This window comes from Stegodyphus dumicola, chromosome 5 (genome assembly GCF_044657685.1).
Source record: "Stegodyphus dumicola isolate Sdum_Otavi_A_Nest chromosome 5, ASM4465768v1".
NCBI classification, from domain to species: Eukaryota; Metazoa; Arthropoda; class Arachnida; order Araneae; family Eresidae; genus Stegodyphus; species Stegodyphus dumicola.
The window spans coordinates 235805880-235820581 of NC_140772.1; the positions used below are offsets into that span (position 1 = coordinate 235805880).

General features: G+C 33.6%; 1 protein-coding gene across 1 annotated transcript in view; it reads right to left on the reverse strand.

Annotated features, from left to right (window-relative positions):
• The window catches only part of LOC118199204 (uncharacterized), a 278709-nt gene that overhangs the window by 9315 nt on the left and 254692 nt on the right, over nt 1–14702 (reverse strand). The gene's annotated exons all lie outside the window — the stretch shown is intronic.

The window sequence follows — 14702 nt, forward strand, 5'->3', positions numbered from 1 at the left end:
ACTAAAGTAGAACTCCCGACTACATAATTATTATCATTATTAAATTGATGAAAATAAAAATTAAAACAAATCTTTTTAAAAAATACAATTTTATTAATATATGTAACTGCACTAAAAAGAAAAAAATAATTTTTTTCATCATCAGAATAGCAAAACTTTTAATATGACCAAAAATGGAAGAAAACTTCCAACATTTGGACAAACAGAAGTTGTCGAAAAATCGATTCCAAATTTTGTACCGGAACCACAAACATACATAGCAGGTGTAATAAAATCGTATAAAAATACCTGTAAGATGTGAAGCTAGATTAAAAAATACAACAACTTTTTAATAAGACAGGAAAACGGCAGACACGGTAGATAAGACAAAACTGCTTACACTGCAACTGCTGCTCTGCGATACCAATTTGTACCTTCACTACTTTATAAAAAGCCTGCACGCGCATGCCGGTAGCTTGTACATTGTCTATGTTTATGTTTACGAAAACTTATAAAATTAAACTCGATGTTCGTTACGTATTTTTACAACAATATAAAATTTTAATTACTTATCTATCTTTTTACTCAAGCAAAAACTTATACATGTTCTCGATTTATAGAAGAATTTTAATTTATCAAAATAAGATGTATTTTTTTTTCTTACCAAGTTTTCTTTAAATGAAAATATTATTGCGCCTTCCGCGGATATTTGTACCAGAGCCGCACTTTTGGAGCCAAAGAGCCACATGCGGCACTTTGCCGACCACTGGTATAGGCGGTATAGGTCTCGCTCGCTGTTCTATTGATTGCTATTTTGTCGCCAAATGGGCGATTTTGCATCAAATCTAGTAACCGTACCTTTCCCTACCACATCCTAGCAATCCTAACCCACTTTGCGGAGAAAGCTGTCTTACCGAAACTGGGCATTTCGCAACACTACTTTTTATTTAATGTATTAAATCTCTGTCTGTGTATTACATGACTCCTTTAGTTTTTCGCAGAATTTTAAACAGTATTTAATTTTCAGTTTACTTCAAAGCCTACTGATAGCACCTATGAGCATTACATAAAATTTTAAAAAAATATTTATCAGAATGGATTAAAATTAAACAATCAGATAGCTAAGAAAAAAATTCAATAATATTTGAGTCATAACCGAAAATAATTTGCATATAATTTGGCTATTTGGAAGAAAATCACGATTGTTAAAATAAGCATCTTAAAAAGAATAAATTATCTGTTTGGAAAAACAATTCAGATTTGATGAGAGATCTTCTAAAGAAAACAACGGTTTTGGAGACTTATTCCATCGCCAAATTTGGCGACAAATCACTTTTGATCCGGTCCCTGTATCACCGCATTACGTATTGAAACGGAATAAATGCAATTGACCACTATGTTAGATGCAACCGTATTTTCCACTCTCATATTACTTTCGAATAATTTCGAGAATTCAAACTGTTTAGCCAGCGTGAACTGAGATATCCAAGTTAGCTTTCTCTTTAGATGCGCTTTGCATTGCGTTGTGTTTAACGTTCTTAGTAGTTGGACTTGTAACTCCTGCTAATTCAGAAGCCAAACAACAAAAATCAGCTTTATATTTTCAAATTTTCACAGGACTAGTTTCGATGGTTTTACCGAACCACCATCTTCAGCTGTAAAACCGCAAAAAACCGCTGTTTTTGCGCTCAGCTGTAACATCGAAACTAATCCTGTGAAAATTTTGAAAATATAACGCTGATTTTTGTTGTTTGACTTCTGAATTAGTATTTGTTCGGCGTGTTATTGTGTCTTAATTGTAACTCCTGATTATACCGTGTTATATTGTGAACCACTTGCACGAATATTTCCTCGGAAAATTCCAGAGGCCTATATATGTCCTATCTTCACAGATTTCGCCTAAGAGACAGTGACTAATGTATTTGTGGCAGTACTGGTGACCCAGATCACTATCTGTTTGACTGCTCGCACACAGGGAATTCGCATTTGAAAAAACCAACCGCAATCAATATGCCAGCATGGTTCAAGAACACAATTAAGAATAAATATGCGCGCAGCCGCATTAGAGACTGCACTAGCATTGTTAAAAGCATTGCTGATAACCTGGAGTGACTTCTTTCCTTGGACACCATGCTGCTAGCAGCTTGCTCTGTACATATATTAATTTGCTTAATGTCTTGTGTTTTTTTTTTTTTTGTTTGCTTTGCTGTTTTTTAATTATATTTAATATTATGACTAATCCTGAACTCATTTAATGTATTTCACAATTTGTAATGTATTTGGTCATCTTTACATCTGTACCTGATTTTTATAGCCCATCCTTAATATAACTGTATGCCTAACATGTACGATAATAGTGAAAAGTATTCCGCTTAGTCTCAGCAGTCCTCACCATGCACCTTCTTTCCATGTTCTGGTCCTCACTTCAATGTTCCTCGTTTCGTGGCCAATCCCCGGAGGACACAGTACTAAGCTCTTTATTTATATTTATTCATGTATTTTTTTTTTTTTTTTTTTTTTTTAATTCCATCGACGGGATCCAACAGGATGAAAAGCACCTAACCCAGTGGGCCAGCTGTTCCGTCGATGGTGAAAAGAAAGAAAGAGTTTATTCTAAAATATTTCTTTTCATAAAAATGAATTTCTATTATTCTATTATCGGATTTGTGCATTCACTTTATTACGGGCCCATTCGCATGCAACAAGCCATTATCTGTTTGCGAAAGATAAAAAATAATATAGTAAATTCGCTTTTAATGAGTGATTATTTGCGCATAAACTAGTAACCCATAACTGATATGCATTTCTGCATCTTCAAGCCCTGCATTGTTACTGCACAAATTCGTTTGGTCAGTCTTTTCAGTGTTATTTCCGTGTAGGCTGTTTTTTTATTACTTTTTAAGACTGCAAATTACCATTTAGAGGATCAAAGAACAGCAAAATAATTTTATAGGTCTTCACTTCGTTTTGCTGCCTTTTAAAAGGTTTTGGGAATATTTTTATATTTTGGGGTTTTTACAAAATGATGCATTAATAACAGAAAAACGAAGCATCATATTGGTGTAGAACGTGTTTTTTTCATTTATTATCCTTCTCAATCCTACTTATGCACAATTTTATTAGGTAGTTAGTGGTAAACTATTTATTTTTCTCCGATTACCATTAATGCATAGTGCATATAGCAATATTAGTCATTTAACAAATATTTAATGAAATAATATTCATATAAAATATATCTTGAAGTCCAAACGTTTAACAGCGTAATTTTTTTTTTCATTTTAATTAATAGATGGTGCCTATTTTTAAAGTTCTGTTTCATAGAAAGAAGGGTATTACTTACTAATTTTTCCCTAGGAAATTATTTATGAAAACTAATTTTCGTAAGCGAAAAATGATGGAATGAATCTAACCGCAATAATTAAAGTATTTTAAAAATAAATAACATATTAGAAACCTATATTCAAAATTAAATAGCTCTATACACACAATTAAGTTTTGAAATATACACTAACTCCTACAAAAATGTAAATATGTTAAATCCTTTAAAAAGAACAAAATGCAAAATATATTCAATAGATCGATGTTAGTTCTTCGGTTAAATACATTTTCAAATACACGTGAATGTTTCCTTTTGGTTCCACCAAAAGCCTTTTTAAAAGAATAAAATTTCATTCTTTTTTTTATTAATGTTCATTAGCGAAAAGTTCATTTCTTTATTTTCCGGACTGCATTTAATAGTATATGCCTTATTAAATTTCCATGGATGTTATTAGACTAATCCTCCAACGACAGGAAATTAGTTAGCGAACTGCGTGACTAGCTTTTGCGATGAAGCTGAGGGTTTCTAAAAGGGCTTCTTTTTTCAGGCTTTTATTAAACAATGGATATAATGTGGAATAATACTTTATTAAAATATCTCCAGTTGTCTGTTTGAATATAAAAGAGTTTCATTTTCAGATCCGTCTTCACGAAGAAGCACAAAAGATATTGCACGCTGATAAATATTCTTTAATATTAGGTTGTTAATAAAACTCATATTCAAATTCTGAACTGTTTGGGGCACAGGATAGTTAAATAAACTTTTGTTTTATTAAGCATTTAATACAAAGCTAAAAATAGGACAGTATTCGATGACATATAATTTTTCCTCTAAAAATGCGAAACTTCGCTGTAATTCTTCTAATTCCACTAAAAGGAATGAATGGTTTTGAATTAGTTTAGGCTATTAAACTACATAATATACCTAATATAAAACTTTATCGCTGTTATCAAAATTACATTGTCTTTTACGAATAGGCTTGTACTGAAACAAATAAATAAATTAAGTTAAAAACAGCTTAATTCATATAATTTTAAAAATGGCAATTATGTTATGCTGTTATCTAATAATTACTTGTTTATGGCACTGCCCTATCTTTGTAGATAATAGATAAAGTGATCTTTAGGACTGAAATTGAAACAAAGTTCGCATACTTTCTATTCGTTATTTATTTATTTAGTGGTCCATTTCAGAGACCGATCTTTGGTGGCTGCAAGTAATCCGATATTCTTCATGTATATGCTCGTCGTATGGGCTCTCTTGCATTTAAATTGTATACTCTTGTCCAAAATCAAAGTTACAAATATACATTTTTTGCAATAATTCATAACAGCTCTTACTAACATTATATATACTGATATCATGTAGTTTAAAGAACGATAGTTATTATGAAAGATCCGAATGTATATATTATTTATGTATATGTATGTTTCCGAATTTTATGAAATTCGTCTGCTGGATTTATGTTTCGTCTAAGAAAAATCACACGACTGAGTGGTTTCATTAAAATGATGTTTAGCAAACATTGAGACAGTGAATTTGGATGAGGACAAATCGTGGGCTTGAGTCTATCAGAACTCAAACAGTTGCCACTCGATTGCTGCAGGTATCCAGCTTATGGTACTACATCCCCAAGAAGCTGTGTCAAAGGCTATCCAAAAGCCACGATACTTTCAGAAGATCAATAAATGGCACTAAATGTACCATGTCACAGAAAATAAAGACTAAAACATTCTTTAAGGATGCCACAATTGCGTTTGGAACAAAATCTGCAGGCAAACTGAATAACGACTCCCGGCAGGGAAGACCCTTTACGCCTGGCAGTCCACGATACATATCCGCAACAGATCTCAGATAAAAACCCGGTTTCATTTTAGCCAGACGCATCATTGTTAGGCACAGTGAGATTAAAGTAAAACCCTCCTCAGTGATGAGCCGATATTTAGAACACAGAATGATGCTTGACGTCTGGAAAAAGCCAGGGGCAAGCTGTCAATTCGCCGACATAACAGAAATCGACCACTTTGGTAAAATGGAATCTCTATGTGAGGAATCATACTGAACGGTCATGCTCATCTGCATGACTCCGACACAAGCACCGTACCGGCACTCTGTTGTGGGATCAGTTTGTTTGAAACTTTGCGAGGCTTTCCCGGGGAGCAGTTATATTATGAGTTCCCTGGATTTTATTTTTAAAGCGAGACTACACAGAGCTTAACTGGAGAATCATTTTCCGGAGTAAGTATATGTTGCTGTATGGTGTGGCTAGTGAAGTCGCCGACAAAAGACCTTGGCTTGGTTTTAAACGAAAGGTAATTGTTGTAAGTGAAATTTGAAATAACTAAACACTTGAAGTCTTTGCAATATCATATTTCCTACAAGTACATGTTTGAAATGTTTTTGTGGGTTCATAAAATTGTTTCTGTCTATAATCCACAACATCATTTTCATTATGAGAATTCTTGTGAGGCATGTTATAAATGCAAAGCTGTGCTGCTCATTAACTTAACCATTCTGGAAATAAGAGGTGTCATGTTTTGCCCAAGATTGATTTCGTTCGCATATCGCAAAATATTCACCCACCGTTGTATTTTACCTTGTTACTATTAAATAAAACTATTACCTGTCCAACAGCATTCGGCCTCTATGTAAGAAGTTTTGTTAATATAAACCAAATATTTTTCGAGGTATCACGCATTTTGTCTTCGTATCCTTAATTTCGGACACCAGCGTAATTTTGTTGAAAAAGAAAGTTTTAGGTGTGCCAATTTATATTTAACTATATTTATGCAATATATTTTTATATGCATCGCTTAAAATCTATATCAATTTTTGATATGGGCTCCTTCAAACGTTAGCAATGCTTTTTTTTCAAAATAATTTTAAAATAATTTAAAAATACAATTTCAAAATAATTTTCAAAAAATTAGAAAATTATTTTATTGCTCATAATTTTCTTGTAAAAAGTGTCCTTATCCATATCTGTGATTTAATACCAGGAGTCCAGTCATATTTATGAAATACATCATAGATATCATTTAAAACATTTGCCATTTATTCTCAGAGTTGAATTCATAGTACAAGAATTTATTCTTTTGAACAAATTAACTTAAAGAAGATCCTCTCGGAGGTGGAGAAGCTTTGTTTATTTTTAGTATTAAGACTAAACGCTACCTGAAAATGAGACTTTTCTCGGCGACTTAAATCTTCGCCAAAAGGAATTTAAATAAGCAAAAGGCATCTCAGACGATTATTGGCTTTCTTCGAAAACTGGTGTGTTTTGAAAACGGTCATTGGCTTACTGTTTGCTTTGAAAATTGGTTTGTCTGCCATAGAATACAAATTCTTTTTCTTTATTTTGCTTTGGTGAAGCATGTACTTTTCTTCTTATTCTGTGAAACATATGCTACATTTTCCTATTTTGTATCTGTATTACTGCTATTTATTCCTTTTTCTGTGAGAAGTATATCCATGCATTAGTAGTACCGCATTTCACTACATAATAAAATGTAATAAATTCGAAATATAAGAACTTATTATATTGAGAGCTTGCATTGTTATCTATCAGTCTCAGATCAAGTATATTAAAAAAATTCATTATCACATACAAAAGCTTTTTAAACTTAGCGCAAGAGCACCTTTGTGAGTTAAGGAAATTTTAGGAAACATTTTATTATGTTTAACTCGAAAAATGTACATTCTGCAGAAACCAAGAAATAAGAAAAAAATAGTAGACGATCGTCATCAAAGGAGATGTTCGAAATTACGTTCTAAACGTATTGTTGCGTTTTTCTCTTCCTGAAACCAGTTGTTACGTTATTTTCTTCCTTTACGTTCGTGCGGAGTTCGTAGATTCGGAGTGAATAACGACGACACTTGATGAAGTATCGAAACACACTTTATTTACCAGTATTATTAGGACAGCTTCAATAACACTTTTTACAGTCGTCGATGAACTACTATAAACACACTGGAACAATCAGCGACACAGCCTTCACGTTATCAGGCTATCACGGTTAATACAGCTTCCTGCAAAGCACCCGACTCTGCTTTCCCGAGTACAGTTCACGACTCTGCTTGGTCGTTCTCGGAACTCCACGTACTCTCGAGACTCTCCACACTACAACTCGCGATTCAGTCTACGATACACGAGCACAGCTCCCGACTCTTCGGTTCAGTCGTTCCCGGAGATCAACACGCTCTCTCGACGATGCAATCACCGCGATACACTAAGAGACTCCTTCGGTGAACTCGACGACCCAGTCGGCACTCGCTGCCCGACTGTCAACTCGGATCGACTCCACAGGGATTGACTTGCTAGACGAGACACCAGCTCGATACTAACTCTCACTCTAGACGAGGCACACACACACTAACTCGTAACTAACTTTCCGCGTACCAGCAGGGTTTATATAGCTTTTGACTGGTGTTCGAGAACATTCTCAGCTAAACCGGTAAGAATTCGTTCCAGAAGGTTCTCCAACCGTCCATGTTATACCGCCAATTTCGTCGCCAAATGTCGCCAAATGGGCGATTTCTCGCCAAATGTGGCAACCCTGACTTTCCTTGTCATTTTATGGCAAGTCTTAAACTGCTTTGCGGGGGAGGTATCTCACCGCGCCTTTACATTTCGTAACAGTATCTTCAGCTTAGGATAGGCAGGGATGGTACGGTACATTGGCCAGCAAGATCACCAGGCCTCATCGGCACTGACTACTCTCTCTGGCCCTACCTCGAGACATTAGTGTACAAAATCCCTGATAGAAGTACTGAGGAACTTGTTTTACGTATCGTTGCAGCTTCTGGGAAAGTCTACGCATTGTACTTATTTTCATATACTTTCGGGGAAGAGCGTTCCTCATAATTGATAAGTTGTTGAACATCAACCTGCGTTTGTTTCAAAGCAAAACACCACTGAAAAGGCTAAATCGTAAATGCCGAAATAAGCCTTTATGTTTTACGCCATGCCGTTTTTCACCCCGCTGAAGCTTGTAAAAAATAAGATAAGTCAGCCGACTCTGGGCCACATTTATAGCAATGCATAAGGAGAAAATATTTAACCGCTAGCTCATGGTAATAAAAGCTGAAATTATCTATGGAAAACACCAGTATAATTATTAAGTTTATGAGGTATTTTCTTCCTCCTTTCCGCATGCCTACGTGGTGTAAGGGTAGCACACTCGGCGCGTATTCGAGAGGACCGGGTTCGAGTGCCGGCGACGGCATTGCTCATATTTCATGTCTACTGCTTAAAAGCTGTATAGTGTCGCCCGAACTAAAAGGTGGTGGATGATGATTCTTCACCACCAGGATTTGGCGATTGGGTCTCCTAATCCTTACATTAAAAGGGAAAGTATATAAGGTATTTTTTCCCTCCTTTCTGCAAGCCTTCGTGGTGTAACGGTAGCGCACTCAGCGCGTATTCGAGAGGCACTAGTTCGATCCGAGCGTACTGCTCATTTTTCGTGTTTCCTACGTCAAATATCCTAATGACTCTTCAATCCAATGACTATTTATGTATAATTACATCCTAATGACATATTTATGTATAATTTAAACCTATACACTTATTTTATTTTTACGTTCTAAATCTGAACTGATTACAAGAATGAAAACTTCCATTGAAATTTAAGAAATAATTAAAATTTAGGAAATAGATTTTAATTGAAGTATATACCGGCAGAAAGTTTAATGAGCGGGGAAGAAATTTTACTTAAAGCTCGCTTCATGTCATGCAAATCGTTTTGTCTTTCGACTGAAGATAGAAAGATCAATGTATTCACAATACTTCAAATATTTGCATATATTTTTCGTTTAAGAAGTCTAAAGCTTTCACACCGAAGATGTTTCCTTTAATTTTATGTTGCCTCATTTTGGAGAGAACATTTCTAATGAAATAAGCAGACGCAAGCCAAATTATAATATTTAGTCCAATTTTTAAAACTTTATACAGTAACAAAATGCTTTAAAAATAAATGCTTTAACCCGCGACCGCTCGCACTGGGTCCAAAGGATCCGCGCGTTTAAACAAACCTTTCTCAAAGCGCACGTATTTCATGCAAGTTGTTGAGGTCCAGTGTAGTCGTGTCTTAGGTCGACGTCTTTATGTTTCCGAAGTTTTTTCGTTGGGACTTTATTCAGAGTCCTGATTTTCATGCGATCGGGTATTTTAGACTCAGCGCGCCTATCCGTGTTACTATTTCATAGTTGATTTGTGATAGTATAGAAAGCGGCAAAAATGCCACGTTATTTATTATACAATGAAGAAATGTTGCAAAAGTTATCAGAGGTATCAAGTGGCGAAGAATGTATTGAAAAAAAAATGAGGATGGAAGTGATCATGAATTTTATTTCACATGATTCTGATTCAGACAGTGATATAGATTCTGAAAACGAGTATGAGAAAGACATAATTTTTTAGAGGAGAAAAAATATCGGAAGCCCCACCCCCCAAAAAAAAGTAAATAAAAAGTGCATTGTTTGTCCAGCAAAAAAGAACCAAAAAAAAACGAAAACGCGTTTCGCCGAATGTGAAAAATATTTGTATTTGGAACACACGAAAACACTTTCTTCAACGTACTGCTCACACTTATTGTTGCATTTTCATCTGTGGCTATAGTGCTAATAAAGAAAATAAGAATCGACACAGAGTAAAGAGTACCGATACAGTATCGATTTTTTTCCTGTGTTCATAAATAATTAGTTTTTCTTTTCCTTTAGGAAATTTTGTTTTCGTAAAAGCATTTGGAGAAATTAAAAATTTTAACTTGCATATTTTTTTTTAAATTTTATTATTGACATAAATGTCGGATTTTTTCTGAATATTCACAACATTTTCTTCAAAAAACAAGAACTGGATCTTTTGGACCCAGTGCGCACGCTCGTGTAACTCATATGAGCGCGCGCGCTCGCGGCTTAATCTCTTTCACAAATAAAATTCTAATGACGATGCTTCGTTAATAAATACGTTTAGTAAGGTGAAATTATTCTGATAATAAACATTGCGCATTATAAAATACTGAAGGATTAATAAATGCAACGTCAAAACTAGACCTATAACTACAAAATCATTAAAGAAATGCCACTATTCAAATCTTCATAATTGTCTTAAAAAAGACTACAGTTTTAAGAAAACCTATTAGGGTCTGATTTTGTCAGTTTCAAAAGTATAAAAGAAGAACAAGGAAACTGTCACTCTCAATTTCAAGTGCTCGCGGCTCTATTTTTATCACCGAATTTTACGATCTGGATTTAATGGGTTTCTATCTCATGAAGGACTCAGCAAATAGAGAAAAGTGCAACAAAGCAAAAGAGCACGTTTCCTTCAAAGAAGGAAGATGTCGAAGAAAAAAAATCGATTAAGGAATAAGAACAGTTTTAATATGAATGCTTTCCAGCCTTTCCGTGCTTTTCTCATTATTTAAAATTTTTCTTTAGTTTTATGCTTTGCTTTTAATTATTTTTAATATTCAGATATGGCGATGAAAATATTTCAGTTTTCTAATGATGAATGAGACTAATTCATTTATTTGAGTTACATATAAAATTTAATGATTAAATGCTTAAATATATCTATAAAAATCTGATGTGTACACCACATGACTTCCTTGTACGGAATATTAAATTATACGCATTTCTTCTTGCATTTCATTTAAATTTATTGGATTGAATTAAATCCACTTCGCCGACAGCGCATAAACCACAATAGAATAAATGCATTCTTTAAAATTCACTCTATTTGTTTACCATAGCGACACTCTGCGCTAGGTTCACTTAACAGTATTATATTTCGTTCATATTATAACTCAGAATGCACGAAATTTATATCATTTAAAGAATTATCAAATCGTTGCCACATGTTCTATTCAAATAATATAACAAAGCTAGAACGATGTATAAAAGAAATTAAGCAAACGAAACAAAAAAGACACAGTTTTTCACAGACGATTGAGTATTTCTCATTCAATTAATTCAGTTCTCACTTCGCGACAAGGCAAAAATACATAAAAACTCAAAATATTTCTATTAAAAATTAGGAAGTAAATCTTAAACACTTATTTCCTCGAAAAAATTCCAGAAAGGATTAAGCATGATTTAATTCGCAATAATAAATGAAGGCGTTAATTTTGTTGTTGCGAAGCTAAGTTTCTCTAGATTGGCAACAAATCCACTATTCTGCTGCTTCAAATGTAAACAAGCAATGGTCGCCATCAAAAAATATTTAGACAAATTGTTATTAGGCTTAGCGGCACTTAAACAACTTTAAAATTGTTGATAATTCTAAAAATATCGCATACAGATTTACTAAAGGCATAAAAACCTTAAGCAGAAGATAAGAACAACATAATTCAATCATTCTTAAAGCAAAAAATGTACAATTTACAAACATATAAGAGTAAAGAAACTGAGATCACTGATCCGGGTAACAGAGTGGATATATATACAAATATATTTATATATGTTTAGCGCGGGAGATTGCAACCAAAATACGAGGTGCACATTTACATGTTATAGTAGTTCTATATACAAAATTGGAACGTTCTGAGGCTACTCGTCTTTGATTTAATGCGAGATACGTACCTACATACGTTTGTACAGACGCCAAGAAAAATTATCTTCAGAATTCATTTTAAAGCAGTTTTATAATTTTTTTTTGAGGAAAGGTGTCTTTTATTCTGTCCTTACGTACAGATATCACGCAAAAACATCGTTAAATTGCATTCGTTAGCGGTGAAAATGGATATTTTCGTTGAAATATGCTGCCTGAAGCTTTTCGCGATTACAATACTTCCTTTTTACTTCGTACAAGGAAGTGAAAAGGAAGAAAAAATAATGAACTGGTAGTTCCTTTTCGACTCTAACTCGTAAACAGGCTGGATGCATGTTTGGGTTTCGTGGATTTCCTCTTTTGTAACATTAGTATGAGCCACTTTCCCTCAGAAAGTCTTTCACGAAGGCATCCCACTCATCCCACTCCACTAGACAAATAGGTCTCGTGTGTTTTGCCCATTCGCGTAAAGTAATTTATTTGGAAATGCTTATTGAGGAATAAGTTTGTAATCTGAAATTTTCAAAGTGTATTTCCAAGTGTATTTCCATAGTGTTGTATTTTCTTTATTGTTGTTTTTTTCAGGTATTTGTAACATAATTTTTCTGAAATAAAGCAATATGGAAATCTCTGCGAAAGGTCTAACGCTTCATATTCATTTAGTGAACTGCCAATGCAGAATTTTAGAATTTTAATTACTTTTATCTTTTTACTTTATAAATGGAACGAGTATAGATAAATAAACAAGATTTATACTTAAGATACAATAACACGCCGAACAAATATTAATTTAGAAGTCAAACAACAAAAATCAGCGTTATATTTTCAAATTTTCACAGGACTAGTTTCGATGTTTTTACAGAACCATCATCTTCAGCTGCGAAAACGCAAATGAACGGAAAAAAAATAATAAATAAATTCTGGTCCTGTGAAAATTTCAAAATATAACGCTGATTTTTATTGTTTGACTTCTAAATTAAACAAGATTTATGTTGTTTTTATTCCTCCAAATATAAAACACATCTTCTTATATGTTAATTAAATATAAAATTTACTTCTACTTTAAACATCACAAGAGCGATCTGCATTTTAAAGTAACATCAAAACAAAAGTTTACTTTGATAACAAACTTTATACTTCAGAACAGTAAATATATCTTTTGAGATAATAAATACGCTCAAAAATATTTCTAGGTTAACATCACTTGAGCTGCTAAAAGTTTTAAAGCACTACCCATGTGTCTCTACTGCACACAGGTCAACTTACATTAGAGACTGTCTGTTAGGAGAATACTGACAGCTTCCTAGGACACGCTCCACGCTTTGTTACTACTTTCAGCGATATTTGAAGTAGGCAATTATTCTCATCACGTCCCTAAATATCTGACAGAGGATCAGTTTTTTTTTTGTGGTAAAAAGTTTTTTCTCCTCCCTCCTACTTTACCTAAACATGAAATACGAACAATCTTAGGAAAATGGTTCCATCACACGCAAGCGCTCCATTTTGATGGCACAACAGACAAACCAATGCGAGTGTTTTTGTAGAACCTTTTAAATCATTTGATATTTTTCAAGCTACATAAACTCGTTTTCCGATAAATCGCTTTCTTAAGGCAAATGAGACGTTACTTTAAAGGTTAAGACAATGGCAGAATTGTCAACCACATCTAAATTTAGTGTTTAGAAAAATTTAACACTAATGCAACATAAAACGTACACATTTTAGGATGTAAAATAAATATTCTGTAATTACATCAAAAGATCGTTCACTCAAAATTTGTTATTTATATCTGTTTGCGTTTAAAACGGAGTTTTACGTATAAAATGCGTTAATATTTTTTTTTTCAACTTTAACCTTTAGTCACATTGTATGTATATAGGCAAGAATTAAATATACAATAATCTTAAAACAAAAGCTTTACTTCTAGGACTCTTATGTGTTCATGTGTTACTGAGCTCTTTACATATAACGGCTTTGAACGTTGTGCTTTCAAAGAAAGGATTTAAAAGCGGCTGTGAACATTTAGCTGACAATCACTTACCCGGCACGTCGTTGGTAATGTATTTAGCCAATACGACAATTTAGCCGATAGGACATTTAGCCAACAAGTTCACTTAACCGACAGGACATTAAACGGATAGCACGTTTAATCGAATAACATATTTTGTCGACAAGTGATAATGCGTATATTTAGAAGAAAACATGCGACAGTACAATTTGGTCTTATTTATCCAATAAAAGGCCGTTTACAGGTGGTAAAACGAGAAGATTTATGGCCATTTTTGTCCTTTTCTAATGCTAGATGTAATATAAATTTAAAATTAGGGGGCAAGTAAATTTAAGTTGCTTAGATTTTGAAGGAAGCTGTCAGTTTGAGGATGACTAACAGGTCTTCTTTTCAAAAGGAAACACATTGCAACAGTGGGAAGAAGATCGAAACGGTTTCACATGGAAAGCAAAGGGTGGATGAAAACGAAAATGAACGTACCGTGGTCTGTCAATGAAAGTGAAAATACTGAGATATTAGAATCTCAAAACGCTTTAAAAAGCTAAATTGGAATTAATATCATTAATTGAAGAAGGAAAATTCTTGCAAAAGTGAAAGGGTTTAATTAAACGTAGTTTACTAACTGAAAATTATTTATGCATCATTTTCGCTTATCCAAAGTCAAAATTATATGATTCGGTGTCAAGCTGTGAGAAGCTATAGTTTTTTTTTTTTTTTTTTTTTTTAATTTCTTCTTTTTCAACATACAATTCATTTTGTTTAAAGAGAAATTCGAAAACTCTTTCAAATCGGTCGAAGATACGCTGCAGTATATTGCAAGATTTTAAGATTTTTTAATGGTTAAACAG